This window comes from Mus pahari, chromosome 12 (assembly GCF_900095145.1).
Source record: "Mus pahari chromosome 12, PAHARI_EIJ_v1.1, whole genome shotgun sequence".
Classification (NCBI taxonomy): Eukaryota; Metazoa; Chordata; class Mammalia; order Rodentia; family Muridae; genus Mus; species Mus pahari.
In genome coordinates, this window is record NC_034601.1 from 81,211,526 (window position 1) to 81,228,232 (window position 16,707).

A 16,707-nucleotide genomic window follows, 5' to 3' on the forward strand; every position below is an offset into this window, starting at 1 on the left:
GTCGTATTAGGTGACGGGAAGGGAAAGAACGAGTTCCTTCGTCCATAATAAAGTCTGCTCAGCAGAGTGGACTCACGTGGACACACAGGGCTGCCCAACAGGATAAGAAACAACGAGAAGGAAGGAGGTGACAACAGTGGCCTTGACAGGGACAGAATGGAACTCTAGGGATGGCCCAGCCCAGCCCTGTGTCCACCACATGGTGTCAGCCTAGGATGAGCGTCTAGATTATCCTATCTAGGTTCTGTGGACTTCTGCACACTACCAACTGTCTTTGGCTCTCTATAGTCTTATCTGCAAAATGGACACTTCGGGAAGGTGTTTGTAAAAGATTTGGTTTTATGTACATGTGAGCACGAGGGAATGCCATGAGCTTGCAATTGCCTGGGGTTGCCAGAAGAAAGCTTTGGGCCCCCTGGAGCAGGAGCCACCTGCACTGAGTCCTAGGAACCAGATTCCAGCCCACTAGAAAGCAGCAAGTACTTTTAACTACCTGAACCAGTCCCATAGGATGTTTAATAATAGAGTGTGCAAAGTATCCAAAAGGCCGGGGACAATGGAGAAGTGCAGCAGCTCACACATCCCCGCCGCTAGGAAGTCTGATTTGCCTTGGGCCCAGAGCAATAGAGCCAGCCAGGGCTGAATCCATCGTAAATGCGGTGAAACGGGCTGGAGAGATGGCTCAGTGGTTAAGAGCACTGACTGCTTTCCAGAGGTCCTGAGTTCAAATCCCAGCACCCACATGGTGGCTCACAACCATCTGTAATGGGATCTGATGCCCTCTTCTGGTGTGTCTGAAGACAGCTACAGTGTACTCATATACATAAAATAAATAAATCTTTTTTAAAAGGAACAGTGAAACAAAACAAATGGTTCTCCCTTAATTTGCTTTCTCCGGCATTTCTCACAGCTACAAAAGTCCAACATATTCAGGGACTGACACACATACATATAAACTGTCAAGATGTCTGGAAGGCAGCATAACAGGTCAAACCAAGGTCCATCTTAGGAGATGCGCAAGCTCCGTGGGGGAGCCGTGGTTAGCATCCATGAGGCTGTGCACTCAATATCTAGCATTAGAGGCAGGAAGAGCCATTTAACACAGTGAGCACATCCGGGGAAATTTAACCCGGGACTGACAGGAAGGGGATGGCTCGGCTGGTACAGCGCCTGCTAGGTGAGCATAAAGTCCTGAGTTTGGGTCCCCAAACTAGTCAGAGTTGGGCAGGGCATACTTCTGTAACCAGTGCTTGGAGGAAGGGGGTTAACAGAAACCACCAGAGGTTCACTGGCCAACCAGTCAAACCCCAAGTTGAATGAGAGAGAGAGAGAGAGAGAGAGAGAGAGAGAGACCCTGTCTCAAAAAAATAAAGAACAATAAATAGATAAAATGCCAGCATTAACCTCTAGACTTCACTCAAACATGCATGAGTGAGCATAACGGAACACACATGTGCACACACATGCACATATGACACACAGAAAGGGTTTAATTTTTTTTTAGTATTTATTTATTACATGTAAGTATACTATAGCTGTCTTCAGACACACCAGAAGAGGGCATCAGATCCCATTACAGATGGTTGTGAGTCACCATGTGGTTGCTGGGATTTGAACTCAAGACCTCTGGAAGAGCAGACAGTGAGTGCTCTTAACCACTGAGCCATCTCTCCAGCCCCTTAATCTTTTTAAAATAATGCTCTGTCTGCAATACACCTACATGCTGGAAGAGGGCATCAGACCCCCTTTATAGATGGTCAAAAGCTACCTTATGGTTGCAGGGAATTGAACTCAGGACCTCTGGAAGAGCAGCCAGGGTCCTTAACTGCTGAACCACCTCACCAGCCCACAAGGAAAGAAACTTTTAAGTAACAAATAAATAACATCAAAAGAATCTGAACAGGTAGATACTGAGTTTTACTAGAATGACTATGTCAATGACTAACGAGTGGAGTGTGAGAGGATTATAAATGGGAAAGGGGAGCTGCAGTGCAGGCTGATGATGTGGAACAGGCACAAAACACAAAGCGGCCTCTGAAGTCGCAAATAAATAAAAGTCAAAGAAAAATAAAGGTAAGAAAAAAAGAGAGATTGGCAAAGCAATCGCCATGTTCGTACAGTAGACCGCCCACTCCGTTCTTCATCGTTCTTACTGCTTCCCATAACTGTCAAAGCATCTTCAAAGAGCAAGCTGGCTTGTACGCACTTGTACTACAACACAGTCCCTTAGACCCCACGTGCTTTTCCAGTAACCCCCGCCGCCGTCCTCGATCCACACAACAGACTGGGAGGAGCAGAAGGGAGCCTTGTCCATCTCAGGCTGTGATCCGCTCACTCTCCACACTGTCGCCTTCATCCCTTCTCCCCCACAGCCCTCAGCAAGGCCAACACGTGATCACGTGATCACGGGGTACTCCATCATCCTTCTGCCTGCTGTGGGTTATCCAACCTCCGATCTTAGAGAACCTATTCTGTTTGAGGCTGGGGGCTCTGCTCCCCCTCTCCCTGTCGCCAATCCATACTGCCATCCTCGTGGCACCCAGCATTTCCTACCCACTGACTTACTTTTCTGTAGGTTGGTCTCGGGCTTGAGGTCCCAAGTATCCCTGTGAGGAAAGTCCAGGTGCAGCAGGGGTCACCCCCAACGGAAGGTGTGCGGCCCCAACACCCCTGGGTTTTTTGTTTTGTTTTTGTTGTTGTTGTTGTTGTTGTTTCTTTTCCTTTTTACCCCTGCTTGTTTGACTGGTTGCCTAACTATCCTCCTGTTCCCCCTCACATCTACGGGCTGCCTGATTTGGGCTCCAGAATCTCATTTACAATGGCTCTAGGGACAGTTCATAAACCAGAAAGCAACCCTAGAGAAAAGCTGTCCTGGGTCCATGCACAGAAGATCAATGGCTACAGAGAAAGGAGAGAAAGAAAGGGAGGTCACCAACTCTGTAAGGTCAACACAGGCCAGGGTGGAGGACACCCGGTTCAATCCTGATCTGAAAAGGACCCTCAGTGGGGCTAATCCTGCCATTTAGACTTAATCACGGGGCACTCCTGCTGCCTCCATCCCAGCATCCTTTGTCTTCCCAGAGCCTCTTAGTGCTGAGAGGATCCTGCACGGTTAATCCCCACATGTAAGTGGATTGCAAAATAAGATAATACAACTTTGGGAACTTAAGTTTCTGATAGCTTCCATCCATGGTCGATGAACACACATATTCCATACTGTGAATTTTCTCCTTGTCAAAGTTGAATTTGTTTCAGTCTTTATAAAAAATACCGGGGAAGGGGGGAGACAGGGGAGGGGGGAGGACCACATTTCAATACTTCAAACACACTTTAAAAGTATTTACAGTGAGTATCTTCCCACCTGACATCAGAAAGAGATTAAACATAATCACACTGAGGATGGAAACACCGACAGAATGTTTGGAAGACTATCCTAGGCAGAAGAAAAGAATAGAGACAAGCAGACACACAGCACACATGGAAGAAGGTCGAAGCGGGAGCCCAGGTGATCAAAGGCCATCGCCCGATTAACACTGCCAGAGACCAGAGAGCCTTGACTCACATCAAAGGAATCAATTCAAAGATCTCGTCTGTATCTACAGGTCAGGAGACCCAGAAACAAACTTCAGCCAAGTCCTATTGAAGTTGCCTTCAGAATTCCAGAAAAGGCCTTCTCCAAATTGGAAAAAACAAAAAAAACAAAACAAAACAAAACTTATCATAGCTAGAGTGCTTTACAAACCCCCTCCTGCCCCACAATTATTTAAGCTGTCAGTCTGTCCAAAGGAAGAGTGCTCACAGCATGCCTCAAGCCCCGGGTTCAATTCCCAGCACCACCAACACATAAAAATAATAAGGCTGCCTGGCTTGGGTGGCGCACACCCAAGAGAATCAGGAGCTCAAAACCAGCCTGGATACTTAGTTTCAGGCTAGCCTGAGCTACACTGAGGGTCTACATCTCAAGAGCTCAAAACGAGACTGTCCTGGTAAATATACCCACAGAATCCAGGCTCCTGGAGGCCTGGCTCTGTGGTGGCTGTGGCTGTGCGCAGGGATCCTGGCAGAACTAGCTCCTTCTGCAGAAAAGGAGCTTAAGGCTGGAGGTTTTTTAGGAGCCCCATAAACTCACTCCTGCGGCAGTGGACGGCAGTCAGAAGAGCTGCATCACGGGCAGTTTTAACTCAAAGGCTGCTGGTGAGGAGTCCTTCCATCTCCTCACACTCTAACAAGCTACATCCACTGAGCATGGCATACAAGACAGGCTTCACTGGGACATCTACAGTCCTTGGCGTGACAATCCCAAGCAGCAGCCTCTGTCAGAGAACCCCATCGAGCCTGGACCCCATCTGTCAAAGTCCCCCCTGAAGGAAGCTAGGCCACCACAAACCCTTCAGGCTACCCGAAACTGTTCCATACAATCGGTGAGGATTCAGAGAGCCAAGGCTGCAGGCAGATGCAACCCCCAAATTGAAGCAATTAACTGCCAACGAGGGAAAAGGGGGTTGGGGAGAGCAATCCCAGGCTATTTTTTAAAATCTATTTTTAATAATTAATTTGTTAAGGTTGCTTAGTTAAGTGCAAACCTAGCTGTGCCATCTTAAATTTTAAACTACAATGAAACGTGAAAGTTCAATGGATATAATTGTAGCATTCGAATTATAATTTCTAATCACAGAATTCGAGATGAGATAATTACTCTAATATTCATAAAAAGTTTTCCAAAATGTCACAGTAGATCTTTGAATGGCACCCAGACTATTACTCTGAAAATATTTCCAATGCTCAATGATCTGCTGGCAGAAGGGTGACGTTGGAGGGAAAGGGCACTATTTCTCCTCCACCATACTTGAGCCCGGCAGCCTGGCAAGCCAAAGGTAAACTTTCCATGACACAGCAGCACCTGAGTCATGCACTGAGAGGAGTCTCTCAGGCACAGGGAAGTCTGGGCCACTGAAGGAAATGCCTAATTTTGAAAACGTCCCACCATTTAAAAAATGATGTCACATTGACTCATTGGAGATAATAATAAGCAGATGAACCAAGAGCTCAACTAGGACCGCACTTGAATTCACAGGTTACAGTGAGACACTGTCAGAGAAAGAGAGACAGAGAGAGAGAGAGAGAGAGAGAGAGAGAGAGAGAGAGAGAGAGAGATCAACTCCATAACAGGCTCCTTCCCTGCACAATTTAAATATATCAATGTAACGTTTGCTAGCACTTGTGGAGCTGGGGTAAGGGCACAAGCCAATGGTACAGAGCTGGAAACCATGAGGCCCAGGGCCCCAGCATCTATGTGTATGCACACACACACACACACACACACACTATATCTTGACCACCGACCAGCACAGTCCTCACCACGACTGTGCATAAACCACATCATTCTTTGCTCTGTGGACTTTTCTGTACATCGCAGGCCACTTGGAAGCATTTTTTTTGCCTTTTCCCGGGTAGATGCCTAGCTGAGACCACCAAAAACTACCTCCATTGCTAACACCTCATGGAAGCAAGCTGGTCATGGTTGAAAACCCATCCTGATATACACACACAAAAACCTTGGGCCGGAGAGGTGATTCAGTGGTTAAGAGCATTGACTACTCTTCCGAAGGTCCTGAGTTCAAATCCCAGCAACCACATGGTGGCTCACAACCTCCCATAATGGGATCTGATGCCATCTTCAGGTGTGTCTAATGACAGCTACAGTATACTTACATATAACAATAAATAAATCTTTCAACAAAAAAAAAAAAAAAAAAAACCACTCCGGGCGTGGTGGCCCACGCCTTTAATCCCAGAACTCCGGAGGCAGAAGCAGGCGGATTTCTGAGTTCAAGGCCAGACTGGTCTACAAAGTGAGTTCCAGGACAGCCAGGGCTATACAGAGGAACCCTGTCTTGAAAAAAAAAAAAAAAAAAAAGCCATACCTGGGGAGATGGCTCAGTAGCTAGCTGAGAATGCTTGCTGCTCTTCTAGAGGACCCAGGTTCGATTCCCAACACCCACATGGTGACTCTCAACTGTCTGCACCTCCAGTACCAGGGAATCTGAAGCTCTCCCATTCCCTCTGTGGGCACTAGACACACGTGGTATACAGACATACGTGCAAGCAGAACGCTCATAACACATGAAGTTAGTCAGTCGGTCTTAAAGTCAAAAGCTGACCCTCTGAGACAGTTAGTTCACTCTTCTCCTTCAATTCATCTGGTAAAGAAAATCACCAGCTCACTGAAGGTTTTCTTTCAAATCTGTGTAACAACTGTGTATGACACACATGTGTATGCGTGTGTCTGCATGTGGGAACCAGGCACACAACATGTCACAGTGTATGTGTGCATGTCATTGGTCTTCACATTCCACCTGCTGAAATACATATGACTTCACTGGATTCCTGGGGATCCGAATGTAGGTCCCCACATTATCTCGGCAAGTACTTTACCCACCAAGCCACCTATCTGCCCAGTTCGACAGATATTTTAAGATAAAGTATTGTTCCTTTTATTTAATTTTATTATGCTATGTGTATGAGTGTTTGCCAGTGAGCATTTCTTTTCACCACATGCATGCGTGGTACCCTCAGAGGCCACAAGAGGGTGTCAAGTGCCCTGGAACAGTAGTCCCATGTGGTGATGAGCTGCCTGCCATTTGGGTGCTGAGAACAGAACGAGGGTCCTGTGGAAGGTGCCCAACCACTAAGCCACTTCTCTAGCCAGTAAGTCAGTATTTTAAAATAAAATGTTTTCTGTGTGCCTCAACACAACATTTTTTTAAAGATTTATTTATTATTATATCTAAGTACACTGTAGCTGTCTTCAGATGCACCAGAAGAAGGTGTCAGATCTCATTACGGATGGTTGTAAGTCACCATGTGGTTGCTGGGATTTGAATTCAAGACCTTCAGAAGAACAGTCGGTGCTCTTAACCACTGAGCCATCTCTCCAACCCTCAACACAACTTTTAACTTAGTCATATATGCAGAATCACAGGGAAAATAAATAAATAAATAAACCCAGTAATACATTCCACTGTAGAAGAACAGTTTTGACAAAATTATGACCAAGAAGACATTTTTTTATTGTCAGTTTTGAAAAAGGACAATATGCAAAGAACATCAAGAAAATTAAATCACTGTCACAGAATGAAGAAAATACATGGAAATCATGTCAGACCTATGGCACCATGCCCACATGCAGAGATGGGCTGGGGTGCCAGGAAAGTGCTCCCCCGGCTGGCACGCAGGGGGCCCTGGACTCAGAGCAAACAAATGAACAAATAAACGATATTAATTGCTGTAATCCTTACAGCAATTAAATGACAAAGATCCAGAGGAGGAATCGGCAATGAGCTGAATATTTGTTTTTAGGGAAAAAAAAACCAATTAGCCACAGAGCACCAAGAGGACACTCGGCATTATCCCCAGAGAAATGCAAATCAAAACCCAAGGAGCAGCTACAGGACATGAAGAGGACATCGAGGACAGAGAGAAACCTGAAATCTCAGGCCCTGTGGATAGGAAGGCAAGAGTGCAACCATAGTGGAAATCTGGCATGTCCTCCAAAGAAGGGAACAGAACTGTCACATGGCCCGGCAACGCTGCTCTTAGGGTGATGCTCAGAAAACTTTTAAAAGCCAAGCAAACGGTACACTACTGTTGTGACCACAACTACTCACAATGGCAGAAGGTTAAAGTGACCCCAGTGGCCGTCGAAATACACCAAATGCACTGTAGCCAACCAATGGCAGGTTATCCATCCATTAAAAAACAAAAAAGATGGATTACAGATACATGCTACCAGAGGAATGATGCTTACAAGACGATATGCTTGGGCTCAGGAGACGGCTCAGTGGATAAAGCATTTGCAGGTTCCTGGCACTCGTGACAGCCGACCTGTGACAGCTGACCTGTGATCCCAGTGCTCAAAGGAAAGAAGAGAGGACACAAAGGCTTCCCCACAAAGGCTTCCCCAGGGCAAGCGGGCGGGCGAGCGGGCGGGCAGGCAGGCAGGCGGGCAGGCAGGCAGGCGGGCAGGCAGGCAGGTGGGCTAGCTGACTAACCAAGGCCTTGGTTATAAAGTGGGAAGTGGTCAATGCCAATCTCTGGTCTCCTCGCGAGAACTCATGCAGAGATGAACACCCATGAGCCCACCCATACACGTGCAAACACGAAGGCACACGTAGGCATGCGTGACGCACAAACACAAGAAAGATTAGGCTAAGCTGTCCACGGCGGCACGTATCTGTGATTCCCAGCACCAGAGAGGCTGAGGTGAGTGTCTTAAGTTCAAAGGCAGCCTGTGCAACACAGCGCACGGGTCTTGCATGGGTCTTCGTGCCTGAAAAGGGACAGGAGCCAACCCGGGACTCCCCAGAGGCCACTCCCACTGGAAACCACTCCCACCAGAAACCATCTCTGCGGGACCCCGTGCTGCGAGTGGATGAAAAGAGCCAGGCCAGTGTGGTGGCACACACTGGCACACCGGGGACTCCAGCACTTGGGAGGCTGAGTCAGGAGAATCTCAAGGAGAAGTTCAGCCTAGGCTACAGAGCAACAATGACTCAAAGCAAACAAGCAAGGTCAACCCACAAGGCTGGTAATACAGCATGTCGCAGAGAAGAGGTTGTGAGGATTGACAAATGACCTGGGAAGGCCAGGCCTGAGCTTGCGATACCTCCCCACAGACCCTGGAGCCTTCCAGTAAATAGGGGGACAGGAACAGCCTGCGAAGCACCCAGCCTTCCCTCGTGGCCGCTCACACACCAGTTCAGACGTGCGCATCTCCACCTCCAGCCCTCCTCCTCACCGACTCCATCTCCACAGCCCCCAGACCTCCACCAGGAACACTCCTAGACTGGGCCTCATCCTGACGACCTTCCACCTCCCTGGGCTGACCTGCCAGGTTGCTGGGCCCGCTCTCACCTCCGCGGAGCTGACACAGGAAATCTGGAGCAAGAGGCATACTTGATCTGTGTGTACGAGGTTCAGAGCTCTAAGGAAAATGGGAGAGTGGCAGGGGAGATGGAAGAGGTCCCCAGCAGTGGTGGATTTCACAAAGGCTGCCTGTTTCTCCAGGATATCCTGTCTTCCCCCACCGCAGCAGAAGTGTGTCTGGGGTTCCTAAGGAAATGCAACTGAAAGTCATTAGCCTGGGAGACCCTCCACTCCACGCCATGCCAGGCAGGCGCTCAGGCCCACTGCTCCAGCCTAGTAGCCCCTCCCTCACACACTGTACACAGCAAGTCTCCTTAAACTGTCTCCAAGACCTCCTGCCCAAGGACAGTTCCAAACCAGACTGACCTGTAGATCCATGGATACAACCACACACACACACACACACACACACACACACACACACACACACCACACACACACCACACATACCACACACACACAAACACACCACACACACACCACACACACCACACACACACACACACACCACACACACACACCACACACACACACACCACACACACACACACACACACCACACACACACACACACACACACACACACACACAAACACTCTGTCGGTTCCAACAATACAGACCCATGCCACATTTAATTTGTAAACAGACACAATAAGAAATTCACTACAGAGCCAGGAATAGTTGACTTTCAAGACAGGGTTTCTCCTTGTAGCCCTGGCTGTCTTGGAACTCACCGTGTAGACCAGACTCGCAGAGATCTGTGTCTGCCTCCCAAGGGCTAGGACTAAAGGTGAGAGCCTGGCTGGCTGCTGGCAGTGGTGGTAACAGAGGTTGGGAAGGGTACAGAAGGGGAAACTGGGCCTAATTATTAATGTCTTGTACACATTTACACAGGAACACTGAGTTCTGAGACATCCAGTGTTTCAAAGTGAGATTCCCAACTCAGAGAAGAAAGAATTGGCCAGGAAGAAATCACGGTAACGAATACAGAAATCACAGTAACTAGTACAATTGGTCCAAGGGTGTGGCTTAGTGGTAAAACTTAGCATATGCAAAGCCTTGGGTTGGAATCCCAGCATTTCAAAAACAAATAAATAGAATAATCACAACCACATACTTTAATAAAAGCTATTTAAAAGGTAAGACTCGGCCACTTAAAAAATAAAACAATAATTTCCCAGGTATGACAGCACATACTGGAAATCCCAGCGTTCAGGAGGCTAAGGCAGGAGAGTGGAGAGAGAACTGAATTCAAGGACACCATGGACTAGACAGGGACACTCCATCTCTAATAATAACTATAGTAACACTGCAATGTTTCTAGGTCTTTATACTTAATATGTTTGGGCTATCATAAGCGAAGAGCAACTGAAGTCAAACTAGCTAGAGGGACAGCGTTAGCTTCTGGATCATCAGTAAATCCATTCTCCGCGGCAGCAGAAACTGGAACCGATACATGAAGGTTGTTTGGGGGAGGTGTCTTATTTTGTTTTATTCAAGCCCATCCCCCACCCTTCTTTTATTTCTACTTCACAACTTAAAACGTTCCCAGCAGGAAACATGGGCACCTTTCCTAACACCACACCTAAGTTATCCTAGGTTTCAAAACTGTTGGGATATCCCCCCACCTCCCATCTCAATCTGAGTCCCCTTTAACAGAAAGGCTGCAGCAGGACCCAGCCCCAAAAGACCTTGGCCTACTCTGAAGCCAAGGCTATGCTCAGCTGCCAGAACCTCCCACAGCCTCTCCGCGAATCATCCCTCTTTGTTTAACCTCCTTCTGATGCAGACAACTGATCTGCGAATGTAACCCATCTTCTCATACCCTGTGGAGGTCACACTCGCCACAGCTTGACTTCCACACCCAGTGAGCCCAGCCCTCTACTGCACTGCCTTGCATCAGACAAGCGTGATCTCTGGGCAACTGGGAGAGTAACTTCTCCAGCTAACTGAAGACCTATGAGGTCTTCTAGAACAATCTACCAACCCTGGAGGAATCTCTCCTGGTGTGCATACTTGCAGCCTGGGCCCCTTGGGAGTTGCTGAATGAGGTCCCTGGAGACCAAGGGAACAGAGGGAGTCTTATGCTGGATGGGTGTGGAAGAAGGTGCCAGAGGTTGAGGAAGGTACAGAAGGGGAGACTGTGCCTCACTGTGAACGTCTGGTACACATTCACACTGGGACACTGTTTTCCCTCTTTCCCTGCTCCTTCCTTGCTAGGGGCCATTTAATTTCTAAGTGCCCCTTTTAATTTGTCAAGTAAGTGATGCAGGGTATGTTCAAAGACCCTTTTCCCTGTGGCACAGAAGTTACAGAAGATAGGATGTTCACAGAAAAAAGGCTTGAAGTAATCAGGATGGGAGAAAAAGACAGTGGTGGCCTTGCAGCTCTGACTTTACTAATCTTTTATTGAGATGGGTAAGTCCAAAAAAAAAAAAAACCCAAAAAACAAAAAACAAAAAAAGCAGATACCCCCCCCCTCTCTCTCTCTCTCTCTGTGTGTGTGTGTGTGTGTGTGTCTGGCTAGGTGTCCAGAAAGCCTAAGGTTCTCAAAACACTCAGAAAGTTGGGGCTGAGAAGTTAGGATCTGCACGGCTTTTCCACTTGAGTTATACAAAACAGGGGGAGAGAAAATGCAGAAGGCAAGGAAAAGTCCTTTGTCCTCGCTCTCTGGATAAGCATTTGAGTATATAGTTAAACTGTCAGCTAATGAGGTTCCCTAACCTGGCTCCCTTTTAAGTGTAGGCCCCCAACTGACTTGATCCCTAGACAACAGCAGGGGGCAGGAATATTGGGCTTCAGCATCCTAAAGAGCTAGAGAATTCTCAGAGTTCAGAAAGGATTGGAATCCTTCCTGGGAGTAGAACTTTAAACAAGTTATCTCGTTGGCTAATAGGTGTCTAGTAAAACGCTACCGGCCTGTTTACATCAATAGCAATGGGGGGAGGGGGGCAGTCTCCTCTTAGGTTAACTGACACAGGACCAGGAAATTGGAGGGGGGACAGGGTTCCCCCTCCAATTTTTTTGTTTCTTTCCTTGCTTTTGAGTGGAAAGGGCTTCTGGGGTCCACATTCAAAGAATGCTCTGTGGGACCCAGCTCAGTAGTTTCCCCAACACCAAAAGGGTGTTTAAAAAAAAAAAAAAAAAAAGCATTTCTTCGATAGTTTGTCAGCAATCCTGAGATTTTTCTAAAGCTATCTATCTGATTATGACTTGTTTGTGATTTGTTGTTGGTTTTGTTTTTCAATAGAAAATGGCTTCTCATGTTTGCCCAGAAAAAAATAAATAAATAATTACTGAGGAAGAACCAGGAGAATCCAAGTCAAAGCTCACACACCTACAGTGTTGGTGACACTCCATGAAGTCAACTCTCCCTTCCGCCTGCTGTCCCTGCTGAGACGCCTCCCCGGGACCTTTACTTCCCTCCATTCAAAGAAAATTACTTCCGTGTTGACCTCTCAGTCCCCAACTCCTCCAAGCCCACACAAGACCCTACTCTAGAACCTAGTGATGTTCCAAACTTTTCCAGCCACCAGACAGATTGGATTTCGCCTGTGCTAGAAGTGTTCCCTTCTCCCGGCAGACAGCCCTTTGTTCAGACCCTCCTTCCCCAGCGCCCTTGGCTTTTTAAGCTGCTAGCGGTTCACCAGCAAAGGTTGCACACAGCCCTAAGGAAGAAGCATGAAGAAACAACTAGGGCCCCCATGGAAATACACACGCATTAAAAAAAAGGCACCTCGAGAGATTAGATAAGAATAATTAAGTCTAAGGCCAAGTAGAACAAGTCCTGTTGGGGCTAAAAAACCTTCAGCCTCGTATAATATAGAAATGAGATAGGAAAATCCACAAAATGGAAGGAGAATTGGTCTCTTCTCTCTCTCTCTCTTCTCTCTTCTCTCTTCTCTCTCTCTCTCTCTCTCTCTCTCTCTCTCTCTCTCTCTCTCTCTCTCTCTAACAGATTTCCTCTAATGAACAACCAACCTAACTTCAATGTTTACGGTACTGTTGTCTCTGTATTGTGTAGTTCATTTGTCATTTCATCAAGATCACCTGCTCTCAGAAGGAACCTCATCTCCACTCTACAGACACATAAACTGAGGCTCTGAGACATTCATTAATAGCGACCCAAGTCATAACTAATACTCAGCAGGAACTGGATACCGGGACTCTTATGACCTCAGAGCCAAGCTCTCAACCTCTGTTGCAGCTTTCAAAGTGTGCGCCAAGTCAGCAAGCACCGGGCTGACACCGGAACCAGGACGCTCTGCCACCTGGATGCTGACCAGCAGCTGCGCGGGACCGCATGGGTACCAGAGAAGCAAACGTGAATTGCAGTGTCCCCAAGGGCTCGCGCGCGTCCTTCAAAACCTGCCAGCCACCACGCAGGAAAAAGACAGATTAGATTCTATCTGACCCTAGAGAACGACCAGAGGATGCCAGCTGAAAGGGATACCCGTGGCGAGGTCCGCTCCCGGACAGTCCATCTTGACTGACCCCAGGCAAAGATATCAGCGCCTCTAGGTGCAGAAGATCTGAGAGCGTGAGGCGGGGCGGGGCTGGTGTGAAGACGTGGAATCGTGTCTTTTCCCTGAAGCTTTGGGCCGGAGACCAAGGGAGGGGGCGTCACCTGAAGGCGCATCAACTTCTGACTCCTGGGGGCATGCAGCTGTGGCCTGGCCTTGAGAGCGTACCTCTGGCCCAATGGCGAGGTCTGTAAACAAAAGCCGGCCTCACACGGGTCTCCAGCCCGGTGGCCAACCTCACCGTGCACAGGCATCGGAGAAGCAGAGCAGGAGAGAGGGCCAGATCCGGATAGGATCCGGAGCGCGGACGTAAAGCACGGCCCCACTACCTGGACCAGTCATTGTCTGCCCACCCATACGATTCTGCTTTAAATGCACCCTCCCTAGCCCACCGCAGGTCCTTCGCCCTGTGTGCCCGCCTCCACGGCTCTCCCGCGGTGCGCCAGACCGGGAGCGCAGCACGGATGGCCAAGGTGAAAACCCGGCAACGTTGGCGAAGGGACAGGCCCATAAGTGCCCAAGTCCGGGACCGAGACACAGACAGATCCAGGCGCGCGCGCGCGCGCGCGTGCACACACACACACCCTCACATAAGTTGATTAAAAATCAGCCGATAAATATATAGAGATGAGGCCGTCGCAGGTCAACGCTGACCTCCTGCCTCCAGAATGATCGAATGCCAACGCCTGCACACTGTCACTTGCATTCGGCTCCAGTACCTGGGCTCCGCTGTCTCGCCTAGTTCCTGGACGCTCCTTGGCGCGATACAGATGCTCCTTCCCTCCCCAGATCACCTCCCAAGTGTGTGCACACGAAAACAATACAAGCAAAGCCCAGTCTGGGGGAGCTAGGACCCACCGGGAACCCCAGTGTGCAAATGGGAGTCAGGACGTGCCCGTCACGGGCACCGCGGCTCTAGGCATTCTCATCGCCATCCCTCGTGGAGACTCTGGCCAGTCAGCCCGCCCGGCTTAGGCCAGGGTACTCACCAGGGATGTTCACCCAGGATCTCGGAGACCTGGCCGGGCACAAAGCGGGGCCGCTGGGCCCCTGGGGCTGCGGGCGCCGAAGCCTTAACGGCGCTGCAGAGCTGCGAACCCGACGGCAGCGGCGCTGCTCAGCTATTCGGCCCGCTCCCCGTCTGCCAATGGGAACTGTCAGGGCTCCTGGGCCAGCGGGCCTCGGGGGCGGGGCCTCGGAAGCCCGTGGGAAACCGAGCTCCGATTGGAGCTGCGGACAATCGCTCCGCCTCCGTCCAGCCAATCCGAGGCGGAGGACACGGGAGCGGGGCGTTCGGAGTTGGGCTGGAGTGTGACAACAGGCGCACGCCGGGTACCTGAGCGGCATCCGGGCCCCAGGTGGGCCCTGTGGCTGGAGGATGCCGGCGGTGCACACTCCCGGGTGCCTTGACACGGTGCTCTGGCGTAAGCAGCCTAGGGAAACCGCAGCAAGAATAACGAGACCTGCCGGCACAAGCCACGGCGAAGGAGCCCCTAACAAAGCAGCTTCGGGAGGGCCTGCTGGCCTCCGCCTCCTTCTCCAATAGGTCCGTGAAGCTGCCTGTCACCAGACATAGGTGGAGGTGGCCAATGACGCGCACGAATGAGCTAGAGTTGGCGCGCGCGCGGCTTGGCAGCGGTGGGATTGGTCGGAGGTAAAGGATTTTCCTGCCACCTAAGGCCATGGAAGGGGGGGGGACCGAATGGGGGAGGCGAAGAGCCAAAAACCTTGTACCTGCGACACGTGGTGTAGTTTGGGAGGCGTGTGGCAGACTCTAGGGAGAAACAGGAATTTACTTAGGTGAGATAAAATCTCAACGCGTCCCCTCCTGAAGGAACAGGATGATATCCGTCACCAAACAGACTTTAGGTAGGCACAGTGGCCTTAGCCCAGTATTGGATAGTCCGGGACTCACTGGACTAATGTCCAGCAAGTGAACTTGAGATTCACGTTCACCTGGGCATTGTACGTGACTGACGAGGTTCGCACATGCCTCGGCTCTCTCTGTAAAATCCTCGCTGTTGGTGTAGGTTGTCTTTCTCAAGGTGTTGTGAACCACAAAACAGCCTTAAAGATAGTGGCAAAACAGCTTCCCTAATCCAGGCCAGAGCCTTCACCTCGCTTTAGAGCTCTCCCAGCTTGGCCCAGAGAGTGGGAGGAGCAGACCCGGGGTTATCTTGTAAACAGTGTACCTAGTGGCATATTGAAGCTGAAGTAGGAGGATATTGAGTTGAAGATCAGCCTGAAACCGTTTCAAAAAGAAAAGGAAATTGACACCTTTTCCTTCTGCACCCTCCTTCGCCTCCCAAATCCATACTGCCTCTCACCTGAATTTCATCAAAGGCGTCCACCTTACAGAAAGATAGTTCCTAACAGGAAGATCTCAGTCTCAGCTCTGATGTCTTCTCTTTCCCCAGTGTGTATATTCCCTCCGAGATTGAAACATTCCTTCTAGCCGGGAAGGCCCTTAAGTAGCAAGGAACACGACTCAAAATTAAGTCCCTAAAACTGAGCAGATTTGCTAGGCCCCTCCCTGCCATAGTAAGCACTGAGAGCTGAGTCTCAGATGAGCCAAGATACAGACTTAGATGAGGCCAGGCCAGCCTCCTGGAAGAGGCAGAGACCACCCAAGCAGCCTTAAAGAGATTTAGACCAACTGAGTCACTTAGAAAGGACAGCCTCCAACCTGTTGAGCTCCTACAGACTGTACAGTGTGCTCCACTTTGGTGATGCAGCTGTCTTTGAGTCATTTCTGCTCTGGTTACGCAATCCCAATAAAATTCATTGGTTCACTTACTTGGTCTTTGCTGGTATTTGTACGTTGGTCTGTCGTAAGATATATTGCCTCTCCACGGGAAAAGTTTTGTCACACAAACCCCAGACCTAGGCACCCTTCCTCCCCTTGAACAATTGCTACACATTCCTTAGAGCCCAGCTTGGCTGACGTTCGCTGAACTTCTGGTGAGCAGGGTGTGCTCTCATAGACACCGAGGATCCTCCTGTGCCGGGGAGACTTAGTTGCCCACCTCTGGCTCTCCCTATGGCCTGCCTCTTAGAGCACTAAAATTGTCAAACCACACATACACACACACACACACACACACAAACTGTGCTTCCTGCTTGAGCAGAGTACCCTGCAAGTCAGAATATCCCTTCCCAGGGCAGGGTGGGGGGGAAGGTGGGAGGGGGTTACACATCCCAGAGCCTAGCACATGGCACATTGTGAGTGTTCAAGATACATTTAAATACATTTAAATAT

At 49.3% G+C, this 16,707-nt stretch overlaps 1 protein-coding gene across 2 annotated transcripts in view; it reads right to left on the minus strand.

Annotated features, from left to right (window-relative positions):
* Tiam1 (T cell lymphoma invasion and metastasis 1) overlaps positions 1-14,665 on the minus strand; it is a 345,165-nt gene extending 330,500 nt beyond the window's left edge. Inside the window, exon 1 of one of the 2 annotated variants that reach the window (XM_029544321.1) lies at positions 14,438-14,665. The gene's annotated coding sequence lies outside the window, so the exon portion shown is untranslated. Of the gene's footprint in view, positions 1-13,552; positions 13,605-14,437 lie in introns of those variants that run through there. The other variant, XM_029544322.1, reaches the window with a different exon arrangement.
* Positions 14,666-16,707: the final 2,042 nt, after the last annotated feature.